Source organism: Bidens hawaiensis, unplaced genomic scaffold (genome assembly GCF_021521415.1).
Source record: "Bidens hawaiensis isolate Kalapana, Puna unplaced genomic scaffold, B.hawaiensis_p1.1 tig00006845_1, whole genome shotgun sequence".
Lineage (NCBI taxonomy): Eukaryota > Viridiplantae > Streptophyta > Magnoliopsida > Asterales > Asteraceae > Bidens > Bidens hawaiensis.
This window is the reverse complement of record NW_027491467.1, coordinates 167,193-180,718: the sequence shown is the minus strand read 5'-3', so window position 1 is coordinate 180,718 and position 13,526 is coordinate 167,193.

Sequence of the window (13,526 nt, the reverse complement as noted above, 5' to 3'; positions counted from 1 at the left end):
AAGATGGATGGAAATGGAAAGATTTAGGGTTTAAGGGGTATTTATACACCCTTAAGCCCATGGACCTAAGGCCCATCTTTCCTTTTTAGTCCATGATTAATTATCTTTAATTAAACTCCTTATCTTTCCCTTTTAACCATTTTACTATTCATCTATTTACTCAAGTAACTTTTTCATTATAAGAAATAATATGTAAAATGTTATTATTTGAAAATTCGGGATGTTTCACATATCGAGCAATTATTTAAGTAAAGTATACAATCTTGTTAGTGCACGAAATTGTTGTCCGTAGCATTCGAATAATTTATACATAGTCTAGATTGAATATTTATTGTAAATGGAGAATGTGACCTATAAATAGGTAGTTCCATGCTCTTTATTAAGTGAGATCACACACATAGAATAAGTGAGATCCATAAATTATTATGTATTTATTCCATATTTATCAATAAAACCGTATTTAAAGTATTTGTATCCTTATTGTGTAATCGATGTAGCGACGTGGCTTGATCCGAGACGGGCTATACAATTGGCGGGAAAAATTTTCTTGCGCGAATTTTTTCCTGAATACTTCTCGTGATTGAGATTTCATTCTCGAAAATTTTGGCGATAATACTTATTTTTCGAGAACTTTCGGTGAATTTTTGGCGGGAAAATCGGGAAAAATTTTCTTAATCGAAATTTTTCTGGGATGTTCCGAAGGTAGTGGAGACTCTTCGTGTAAATTTTGGTAATATATTTTTCGGCCGACTTTTTATGCTTTTCGACTAGCCGAGGGGGAGACCGTGAGTAATTTAAGGAAGAGTTTGTTTGTGAATTTTGGAGATTATTCAAGACCTTGCCGAGTTTGTCAAGAAAAGGGGAGATAAAACTTTTATTTGAGATTATTTTCCTACGTTTGCAAGGTTTCTTGAAAAATTACTGCATTTCGGGTGGTAATTCATGTTTGATAAGCTACGTTTGACTGAGTTCAAGACTGCAGTTGTTCTTCGATTGGTGATTGATTTGTTCAAAGATTGAAACCTGACTATGTGGGATACGAGTGTCTGTTCGTTTACTTCTTTCTGAGGGACTTGATCCTGACTATGTTGGCTACGAGTATACGGCGGATTACTTCTGTTGAGGGGGACGATTCTCGAACGTGTTGATCTTATTGAAGAATATACGAGTCTTGTCATTAGATTGAAGAATTTGATCATTTGGGGTTTATTAATGGAGGTTGGAACTTTATGATGCCCAAAACATTAATGCATCTTTGAGAATGAGATGTGGAAGAGCTTCAAAGAGTTATTTGGGATAAACGTTGTCAAGAGAGGGAAAACCGAAGTGAAAGATGTTGAATGATCGAGTTGTTCATGAAGATCTGTGACGAGGTTAAACGTAAAGATATGCTTTTCTTTACCGGTTCTGACAGATAGTTGATGACTTGTTGCTGATTGTTGAAAGATTGAACCATATCATACGCCAATGGATGATCGGGATGATCTCCAAGAGTTGCTCACATTGAGGGGGTGATCTGATATGAGAAGCTACAAGTTGTTGGTTTGCTGAAAAGATTTAAAGATTGTCTGTCTGCACAAGCCCGAAAATCATCAGTCAAGGGGGTGTCTATTAGTGCACGGTTTTGTGAATGGTGATTTGCAGTTAAAGTATTCAAGATTAAAGTATTAGATAGCTACGGAAAAAGGGGTGTCTGTTAGTGCACGAAATTTTTGTCCGTAGCATTCGAATAATTTATACATAGTCTAGATTGAATATTTATTGTAAATGGAGCATGTGGCCTATAAATAGGTGGTTCCATGCTCATAATTAAGTGAGATCACACACATAGAATAAGTGAGATCCATAAATTATTATGTATTTATTCTATATTTATCAATAAAACCGTATTTAAAGTATTCGTATTCTTATTGTGTAATCAATGTATCGACGTGGCTAGATCCAAGACGGGTTCTACAATTGGTATCAGAGCTTTCGGTTCTCAATTACTCCTGATTTGCCTGTTATTTGATAATAATTAATTGAAAATTGATCCAGTTTATGTTCGGTTTGATTTTGAATCAATTTGAGGTTGAATTGGTTTGATTATGGAATAATTGGATTGGATTTGTATTTGGTAAGGTATTTGTGAGGTTTGGACTATTGGAATTAGATTTTGGATTGTGTTTGGATTGTTTTTGGTTGGATCTAGATTTGACCAAGAACAGGGGATCGTTTGTGGATAGATTAGATACGAATTATGGTGAATTGCGTTACGAGATTGATACGATTAGACTCGTGATCGATTTACGAGTAAATTGATAGGTTGGATGTGTGAATTGGTTGAGAATTTATGAGGTATTACAAATTTTCGTTTCTTGTTTTTGTGTTCTTCGTTTCCAGAAATTTGGAAATCTTCTTTGAAGATTTGAATACATTTTTGGTTCGTTATGTGTTCTACTTAATTCGTTAACACATTCACTTTGATTCGTTAAAATATTTAGCCAATTCGTTATGAATTTTGGTTGATTCGTTAACCAGTTTCCTATTCTTTCTGATTCGTGTTAACTAACTTGTGTGACACGTGTCTTACCTCGGGATTTGAGTTATAACAACCTTTGCCACGTGTCATTCATTGTCAGATGTTTGTTACAAACCGTTGTAACAAACTAACTCGTTATAAGTTGATCCGTTAATCAACTGTAGCAATTCGTTCTCTAATTCGTTAAGCTTTTCTTAGTGACTCGTTAAAGATAATCTTCTGATTCGCTAAGCTTATCTTAAGCGATTCGTTTAGCTTATTCGTTGATTGACTGGTTCGTTGACCGTCTAATTCGTTATCTTAGTTTGTCTTATTTGTTGACCATCTGATTCGTTGCTTAATTCGTTAATTTCAATTCTGATTCGTTACCTGATCAACCTCAACTTCGTTAAGGTTTGATTCGTTGATTAATGTTCTCAGTTTGTTACATCTGTTCACAGTTCGCTATTCCAATTTTCAATTTTAACCCTTAAAATTTGAATCTTAATTTTCAACTCTAGTCCTTAGAGTTTAAAATTTATCAAACTTGGCTAGTATGTATGCACTAGTTTCACCATACATGTTAATGCAACAAATGTTGCAACTTGACACCGAAATAGGCTCACATTCGAAATGTCCCAAGGTTGATGAAATTTAGCGATTTTGCTAAATGGGAACCTCGTTTTCGTGCTCATTTGGGTTCTGTTCATCCTGACTGCTCATATTGCCTAGATGAAGTATATATTGTTCAAATGATTGGAGATGACACTATTGGTTTTACTCCTAAAGCTATTTCTCAATATTAACAAGAAGAGAAGAAAGCAATAGAGATTGAAACAAAAGCTTATTCTACTATTACTATGGCTTTACCCGAAAACATATTTCATCAAGTGGGAAGTATAAAGATCTGTGCTTCCTTATTTCAACATATTCGTATGAGGAGTATGGGAAATACAGCTGAGAGTAAGAAGGTAATGCTTAAGTTTCAATTTCGAAACTTTAATTTGTTAAAAGGAGAAACAGTAGAGGAGATGACTACTAGGTTCAATCACTTGATTGCTGAGATGGACAAAATGGGATTGGAAACTTCTGAAGTTGACAAGATTGACACAATTAAGAGTGCACTACCAAGTTCTTATTCAACATTCCTAATGGTTTTAAAAGAGAATAACTATTTTGCAAATGAAGACTTGACTGCCACTGAATTCTTGCAAAAGATTGAAGCAGGGGAATATGATCTTAAGTGTCAGAAATCCTCCAAGGATAGTCAAGATCCTGCTTTCTATGGTGGTAGTATGCCTCTAAGTTCTACCATTTCCCCTATCACTTCTTTTCTCACACAGCATGCACGTGAAAATGAAACAACTGTAACAGCTCGGATTTTTATAAATTAATATTCATTAATCATATTACCCGATCTATTACTTTTATGTTCGGAAAATTTTGTCGCGCCTATCAAGTATATAAATTTCTATAATATTATTACTAGTTATTTATATAATATATGTTTATAACTTTCAACTTATATAAATTTTTATAATATTATTACTAGTTATTTTCGTTTTAATTATTTAATAACTATAATATTAATAGTAATAACTAATTAAAAAGCATTATTAATGAAAACCTACTTTATAATACTCGTTAACTCACGTTTTCATTCACTTGTATACATAAAGATGTATGTATATGTATATATATAAAGAATATTATAACTTAAAAAATAATGTTTTAATGAATATATAAATCAGGTAAACTAATTTTATATATATTTATAAAACTACAAATAATAATTATTAAGTTATGTTTTCTTAAAATATCAAAATAATTATTTTATAAAATAGAATCTTATTATATTATTATTATGTCATTTAACTAGTTGTCGTAATAAATATCATATTTTACTTAAGCGTATTCGTTACTCTCGTTCTTTTAGGCTTTAACGTTCGCATGTGACTTATCCCGTCTTCTCGTTATTCTAATCATCTTTTGTTCGTCTATCGAGGTGAGTACCACAATCCCCTTTTTTACTTCTTTTTCCACGTTTTGGGGACATATGCGTAAATATACTTTCTCATATATACTTATACACAAAACTGCAACTATTGTCTTATGTGTTAACAATTTATACCTTACTTGTTTATGCTTATTTGCTTTGTATGCTTTCGCATTAGGAGAGGTCAAACATAATCTCAGTCTAGTATGATCATACGCCAGTCGTTAGCCTTTGTGCTTCTCGATATCTCAGGTATATTTGGTCATTTGGTTAATTTGTTATTCTCATATGACTTGTTGCATCTACGTATTTTGTTATATATACTATATATACAACTGAACTGGTGTGTTGCTCACTCAACATGTTAGAAAAGATAAAATCAAGAATTAAATATGTGTTTATTGTTTGTTTAATGAGTTGTATTTTGTATTTGATTTATTCGAAAATTGAATAAAATTAATAGATATTGTCATTTAAATATTGTGCATGATAGTAACCCTGAGAGCTGTGACAATCAGTTCGCGCCCCGGCATTTCCGCCGTAGGTTGGGGTGTGACAGATTGGTATCAAAGCCGAAGGTTTAAGATAGGTCATTAGAAATTGTCTTAGACACATGTTTAGGACCTTTATACGTGCCTATCTGTTTACCTTATGTGTTCAAATTAAATTGTTTACAGCTTTCTTAGATAATTAATATTTATTATATATTGTATTGTTATGCACACACATACACACAAACTCCGAGGCTATGCCTCAACATTCAAAGAAAACTTTTCGAAAAGTAGATTGCTTTATTTTCGGGAAATTTCTTAAGAATTCCCACCTGTTGTTTTCACTCGTACACCTTAAGGCTAGGTTATGTGGCATATCCCTATGATAAATGAAAGGGGAAGAGAAACTGTGAGTTGGGCACTGGCAAAACGGTTCCAAGAACCAAAGGTAAGACGCTATTCCTTACATGGGTGATAACCTGACCACATTACTCAACACTATGAACCCAAGCGTGACCCATAAATGCCATATGATCGACACCTTGGGTTGATTTTAACTGAATTCACGGTGGTTCGTGGCTAAACTCGGTTTTCCCGATTATTGTGTTCCGTTATTTAAATGGTTAGTTGGGTGAAAAATCCATGGAACCCATGGGCACACCTACTATCCATTTCTTAACTTGTTTTCGTATTTTTGTTGGAGTAATCAAACGTGGTGGTTCACAAGATACTCCGACTACCCATATTTATTTCGATAGTTCGTTATTTAGTTTGGTCGGTTAAAATGTCGTGTAACGCTCATTGGGCCGACAAACTTCATTGCATTGTTAATTCGTTAATTAGTTGGGACAATCAAATTGCCATGTAACGCTCATGGGCTGTCCAACTCAGTTGTTTTTCGTTAGTTCGTTGGGCCATTCAAATTGCCATGGAAAGCTCATGGGTGGCCAACACCGACATTTTACATTTCGTTAGTTTATTGTTAACTTAATAATCTAAATTTTAAACTGGCTTAACTTCTCGTGTAGTCATCACATAATAATCTTATTGACTACGTCACTTAACAACTATTTACGCAATGTACCCCCACCCATCTTATAAACTTTTACTTTTGGTCCTCCTGACACAATTCCCTTTACTTTTCAAGGCAACGTTATTATAAGTTATCTATATACTTAGACATTATTGTTTTCCTCAACTTATCTTTCATCTTATAAATCTTTATTTTTGATCATCGTAGAATGTCTCATCTAAGAAACCATCGTCATCCTCGACATCAATCGTTTGATTCTCACGACCACCGTATGGCTGCCTGTATCGCCAAAGAGTTAATTGCTGCGATCCCTAGGATAGTAACTCAAATTCGGAACCTCAATGCAACCGATTCAACTTTTCCTACCAATTCCTTTGCTGGTGACTACAAACCAGCTACCTCCACTCATCCTCACAACAAGAAACGTAAGAACTTTGCTGCAACAAATCCTACCCACCCGCAAGCCTCCTCAAACAAGAAACCTTACCTCGGCCCTTTTCCGTCATGCTCCATTTGCAATCATCATCACTCGGTTAAATTCCAATGTCGTCACTGCACCCAATGTAACCGTTATGACCATCTTGCTAACACCTGCGATGTCTCGCCGACTGCACAAGTTGTTCCGCAACAACCTACCCCTCTTGCTCAACCCGGTGTTCCTAATATCCGTGCTTGCTACCATTGTGGAAACCCAAATCACCTCCATAATGCGTGCCCTCAACTTACCCAAGCTCATCAAGCCTAATCTACGACTACACCATATTACTTGACCCATGCTTACCAGGCTCAAACCCATCAACCTCATGTCCCTCAAAATCATTCTATTAATCATGGTCAACCTTACTTAACCCAAAACTACCAAACCACGCAACCACAAGCTCAAGTTTACCAGACGTATTTCCACCAAACAACTCTCTTGCAAACCATTCAAGCTCTAGTTTTCCAAGAAATGCCAAATAATCTACCTCAACCGCTCCAACTCCCGCAACTCCTCATGGTGCCTCAAGTTACGTCAGTCAAGCTACTCATCGATATTGAAGATGCTTGCTGTTTTCTTTATCTATCTTACCTTATATTGTCTTTTTCTTAATTATTGTAACGCCTCTTATGACCTTTTGAACTATCTATCTTTTATAATCCATATTATGAATAAAGTTTCTTTTTGATTAAATAGATTGTTTATTTAAGCTTATTTCTATCTTATTTCTCTTACCTTCACTATTTATAAGTTACCTTTCTTAAACTTTAAATACTTGTATCTTTACGTTAAAAATCGTTTTTAAAACTTCTTTGCTTTATTAACATTTACTGCAACTTTTGAAATTATTATATACATTGGTGACTTTCTCGCGTTCTAAATTAAAACTCCTTAAAAATTTTTGTTTTCTCAAATCATTTTTTTACTCAAATGTTTTGTAAACCCGCACGATGAGACGGAGCATGTGGACCATCCGACGATAACAATAATTATGGTCCGGAACATATATATCAAAGTCCTCGCATGGAAATCATGAAGCGTAAAGTTGTGTGCCATAATATAGAATTGAAAGTAGTTGTGGTAACGGTACAAATGTAGAAATGATAAGGACATGGTGGATACGCCGCTGGTACATCCTATATATAAGTGCCCTTATCGGATTTGCATTTGGAGTGTTATTTTTAACTATTCAAAGTTTGGTGTTATGATAAATTTTTAAATTTTTTTTTCCTCAGAAATTAATGGTGTTGTTATAGTATTCTTTAATTTTGGGACGAAATTCCTTAAAGTAGTGGAGACTGTAACAACTCGGATTTTTATAAATCAATATTCATTAATCATATTACCAGATCTATTATTTTTATGTTCGAAAAATTGTGTCGCGCCCATCGAGTATATAAATTTTTATAATATTATTACTAGTTATTTATATAATATATGTTTATAACTTTCAACTTATATAAATTTTTATAATATTATTACTAGTTATTTTCGTTTTAATTATTTAATAACTATAATATTAATAGTAATAACTAATTAAAACGCATTATTAATGAAAACCTACTTTATAATACTCGTTAACTCACGTTTTCGTTCACTTGTATACATAAAGATGTGTGTGTGTGTGTGTGTGTGTGTGTGTGTGTGTGTGTGTGTATAGGGGATGGATCTTGCGAGAAGTGATATTACATCGAGAAGTGCTAGAAGTGAATGTGTAACCTTATTAATCCCTAATTTTTCACTCCCTTGCTTATGATGTTACCTACATGTATGTTGGTTGGTTGTATTTATGTCTTAATACACATTCAAACCTACCTATACACAAATAAATGTACCGAGCCACATTGAAACCTATGTACCAACACACATACAAACATACATACACATATACATACGTACCTACACACGTACATACGCACCTACACAACACACCTACAAATAAGAAATGGAGTGAAATTAGGGATTAATGGAGTCACACCTTCACTTCTCGCACTTCTCGCTGTAAAAAAACTTCTGAAATGATCCAATACCCATATATATATATATATATATATATATATATGTACAAATAAAGAATATTATAACTTAAAAACTAATGTTTTAATGAATATATAAATCAGGTAAACTAATTTTATATATATTTATAAAATAGAATCTTATTATATTATTATTATGTCATTTAACTAGTTGTCGTAATAAATATCATATTTTACTTAAGCGTATTCGTTACTCTCGTTCTTTTAGGCTTTAACGTTCGCGTGTGACTTATCCCGTCTTCTCGTTATTCTAATCATCTTTTGTTCGTCTATCGAGGTGAGTACCACAATCCCCTATTTTACTTCTTTTTCCACGTTTTGGGGACATATGCGTAAATATACTTTCTCATATATACTTATACACAAAACTGCAACTATTGTCTTATGTGTTAACAATTTATACCTTACTTGTTTATGCTTATTTGCTTTGTATGCTTTCGCATTCGGAGATGTCGAACATAATCTCAGTCTAGTATGATCATACGCCAGTCGTTAGCCTTTGTGCTTCTCGACATCTCAGTTATATTTGCTCATTTGGTTAATTTGTTATTCTCATATGACTTGTTGCATCTACGTATTTTGTTATATATACTATATATACAAACTAAACTGGTGTGTTGCTCACTCAACATGTTAGAAAAGATAAAATCAAGAATTAAATTTGTCTTTATTGTTTGTTTAATGAGTTGTATTTTGTATTTGATTTATTTGAAAATTGAATAAAATTAATAGATATTGTCATTTAAATATTGTGCATGATAGTAACCCTAAGAGTTGTGACAATCAGTTCGCGCCCCAGCATTTCCGCCGTAGGTTGGGGTGTGACAACAACAGTTTATAATGATCCAAGAGCATGTTTTTACACAGCTGGTAATTCCGGATCACCTGGTGTTTCTGTTGGATCGGGAAATTCATCTACTACTAATCCATTTGCTTCATCACCTAGTGTCAACATGAAGGAAGCTGAACAGAATTTTGCATTTCTAACAGCCTTCATGTCTTCATATGAAAACTTGATGAGTAGTAAGATAGCCACAAGTGATCTAACTGATGAGGATTATGATCAGATTGATCCATATGACTTGGAAATCATGGACTTAAAGTGGAACATGGCTATGATCGTCTGTAAGGTTAAAAGATTCATGCAAAGGACTGGCAAAGATCTTCCGGCCTTGAACAAGAAATTGGGATTTGACAAGTTAAAAGTGAAATGCTATAATTGTCAAGAGTTCGAGCATTTTGCAAAGGAATTTGACAAACCGAAAAAGAAGTATATTGGTCCTCGTGGTCAAAATCAACATTCTTCTACACTACGAGGTAATGATGCTGAAAATAAACCGTCTACTTCTGGTTCACAAGCAATGTTAGCTGATGGAAATGATTGGTCACAACGACTATTGTGTAATGAGAATAAAGCTAATTTGGCTATGTTTGGGTTGACTAAAGACTTTCAAGATGCAAGTGGAAGTGAGCTGTCCTCTGACAATGATTCTGGATCTGATTCTAACGACTCTTGTGACAAGCCTCCAACTGTGTTTGCTTGCATGGCTAAGATCAATGGGGTTAGTCATTCTATCTCTATTACTTCATCTATTAAAGTAACGTGTGTTGAATGTGAATCTAACAAACCTAAGTTAGAATCTTTAAAGAATCATAATGATAATTTAGTGAGAGAAATTGCTTCACTAAAGGATACTTATCGACAATCTCTTGAATCTCAAATGGGATCTTGAGAAAAGATTGAAGCATTGCCGACAAGTAACCATGATCTCAAGGCTGAGTTATCTGTGAAAATGACGATCAATGATCAAAAGTTTCAAGAAATTTTGAAACATAGATCAAAGATAACCGAGCTTGAGAATGAGGTTCTCGAGTTGAAGAACAAATTGGGTAAATTTCGAAATTCTTTTTTTCTGTTGAATGAAATTATTGAAGTATCTGGAAAACAAAAGGATTCAAAGAAAGGCATCGGTTTTGTTGAAATTCCGCCACCTTTTCACAATGACTATAAAATTAATCCTTTTGCTAAACAAGAAGAAGAGGTAATTGTGAAAGAACCTGTGATTTCTGAAAATGCTAAACCTGTTAAAACCCAATTTTCTCCTCAAAAACCTCATGTTAATAGCAACAAAGTCTTTGTTGAGAATGTTGACAAAGTAATTATAGAGGATGTGTTTGAACTAAAGGTTATACACAAGAACAAGAACATTCCGAGTTCTAATCATATTCTTTGCAAGCCTCATGAATTTGAGGAAGCTGTGTATGGTTAACACAAGCCTCATGTGACAAATATAGAACAAGTGAAAGTTAAACCTATGAGGGCAAAGAAATCAGAAAAACGAAAATTTCTGATGAGGACTTGATGCGTTTCATTAATCCTCCTAGTTCTAAGCCATCATCTGCTAGAGTTTTTAAATTGAAGGGTAAGGATACGATGTTCACTGAAAAAGATATCGCGATTAGTATCATTAAACCAGAACTAATTGAGAACGTCTTTTACAATGAAACTGACAAGTTGAAAGAGTTGAAACGTCAATATGTTTGTGCCAAAACATCGAACTCATCAGACCCAGTATTTAAAGCAAAACAATTGTTAAAATAAGCTAAAAAGGTTCAGTTTGTTAAATCAACGGGAACAGATTCATTGAAAAGTTTTTCAAATTGTTCTAACCTTTATCTTTATATGAAAAAGAAGTCTGTCACTTCTGATTATTTGGCCAAACGATTCACTGAAAATGTAAGTTATCAACCTTCGGTTGCATATTTTTTTGCCATACCACAACATGGTCATGTTGACATGCGAAGTTGCTTTTTGTGTGGTCAACAAGGTCATGTAGTAAGAAACTGTGGTCAACAGAAAACTCAAAATCTCCATCCTTTTGTCAAGGACCATTCAAAACCGGTTCTTGTGATAAAGGAGATCTTGAAGCGACCTGTGTCATGTGATGATGATACACACATTATGTTTTCAAATGTGAATCCTCGAAAAAGGTAATTCATGTGAGTGAAACCCATGGCCAAATGAAACCAAAATTCATTCCAACTGTGCCCATATGTAAGAACACAAATTCAAACATTGTTCAAGCTGCTTATCTAAGACGAAAGTCTAGGAAGCCGGCAACATATTCTCAAGTTGCTGAACAACAGTTGAAATCTGTTCAAATTAATGATCAAAGAGAAAACCCAAAGGTGCCCATGACTGAGGCCTGGGCTGCCTTTTTGAACTAATCACTTTTGCTTTGTGTGTAGGGTACATCCAAGAGTGTGTCTGGTGAAAACTGGATAATGGATAGTGGATGTTCTCGTCATATCGCTGGCAATCTCAACCTATTGACTAACGTAAGAAATATTCAAGGGGGTTTTGTAGCGTTTGCTGGGAATTCTGGGGGGCATGATTACACAAGAAGGTGAAGTTTCAAATGGTCACATTACTTTTGAAAAGGTCAATTATTGTGACAAGGTGGACCATAACTTATTGAGTGTGTCACAAATCTGCGATAAGAAGTACACCACTGTATTTACTGATAAAGAGTGTCTTATTTTGAAACCGGGATATGTGATACCCAAGGACATGGTTGTCATGTGATCACCACGATCAAATGATATTTATGTCTTAAATATGAGTTCTAAAGTATCAACGTCTATCGAAACATATTTTGTCTCCAAAACAACCGAGAAGGATTCTATTCTATGGCATCATAGAATGGGTCACATACATGTTCGTAAGATGAATTATTTAATGGCAAATGACTTAGTTGTGGGTGTCTCGTTGAAGAACTTTAAGTTATCTGATCATTGCATTGCATGAAAAAAGGGCAAGCAGAAGAAAACGTCTCATCCTTCTAAGTTATTGAAATCCATTAATACTCCTCTTGAACGACTTCATATGGATTTGTTTGGTCCGGTGAATCGTGCGAGTATTTCTGGGGATTGGTATTGTCTTGTTATCACTGATGATTATTCAAGATACTCATGGGTGTTATTTATGAGTTCGAAAGATCAAACACCGGTTTTGGTACAAAACCTTATCACTAAGATCGAATCACTATACAAACAAAAGGTGAGGAGAATTCGAAGTGATAATGGTACTGAATTCAAAAACACTGTATGATTTCTTTTGAATTCAAAATGAAATTCACCGAGAATACAGTGCACCTTTTGTACCTCAACAAAATGGTGTTGCTGAAAGAAAGAATAGAACCTTGATTGAAGCTGAAAAAACTATGCTTGCAGATTCTAAACTTCCCATCCAATTCTGGAATGAGGCGGTGAATACAGCTTGCTATACGCTTAATCGGGTTTTAACTGTTAAACGACTCAAGAAGACAAGTTACGAGCTCTTAAAAAATTGAAAGCCTAACTTAAAGTACCTGGAACCTTTTGGGTGTCCTTGTACAATGTTGAAGAAGGATGCGAGTAAATTTGAACAAAAAGCTATCGAAGGTTATTTCTTGGTTGTGTTGAGGAATGGTATCATGTGGACTGTCAAGATTACACCACTCCTCCTCAAGGGAAAGGTCCCGACTGGATGTTTGACTACGACGGCTTATTTAATTCATTTACTCCTTCAACTGAGCACATCGATGAAGATCTGGTTCGAGCATACTTTCAAGATCATTTGGCCATTCCAAGATTTTCAAGTTCTAATGATGTTGAAGCTCGACCTGATGCTCCAACTGAAGAACCATGTGATGCTTCTCCAGCTAATCTTGATAATTTGTCTACTTCTTCTGATGATGATCAAGCTATAGATCCTGTTATTGAACTTGACAGTGATAATGTTTCATCTCCTGAACTTGGTGAACATTACACTAATTTATTTGATAATGTTGTTGTTCCTAAGAATCCCACTCTTCGGATTCATGGATATCATCCACAAGAGAACATCATTGGAGAACTTGATGTGGGAGTTCAAACATGTCATCAAGTTGCTTCGTCAAGTGAGAATAATGTATTGTGTGCTTATGCTGACTTACATTCCTCTGGAATTGT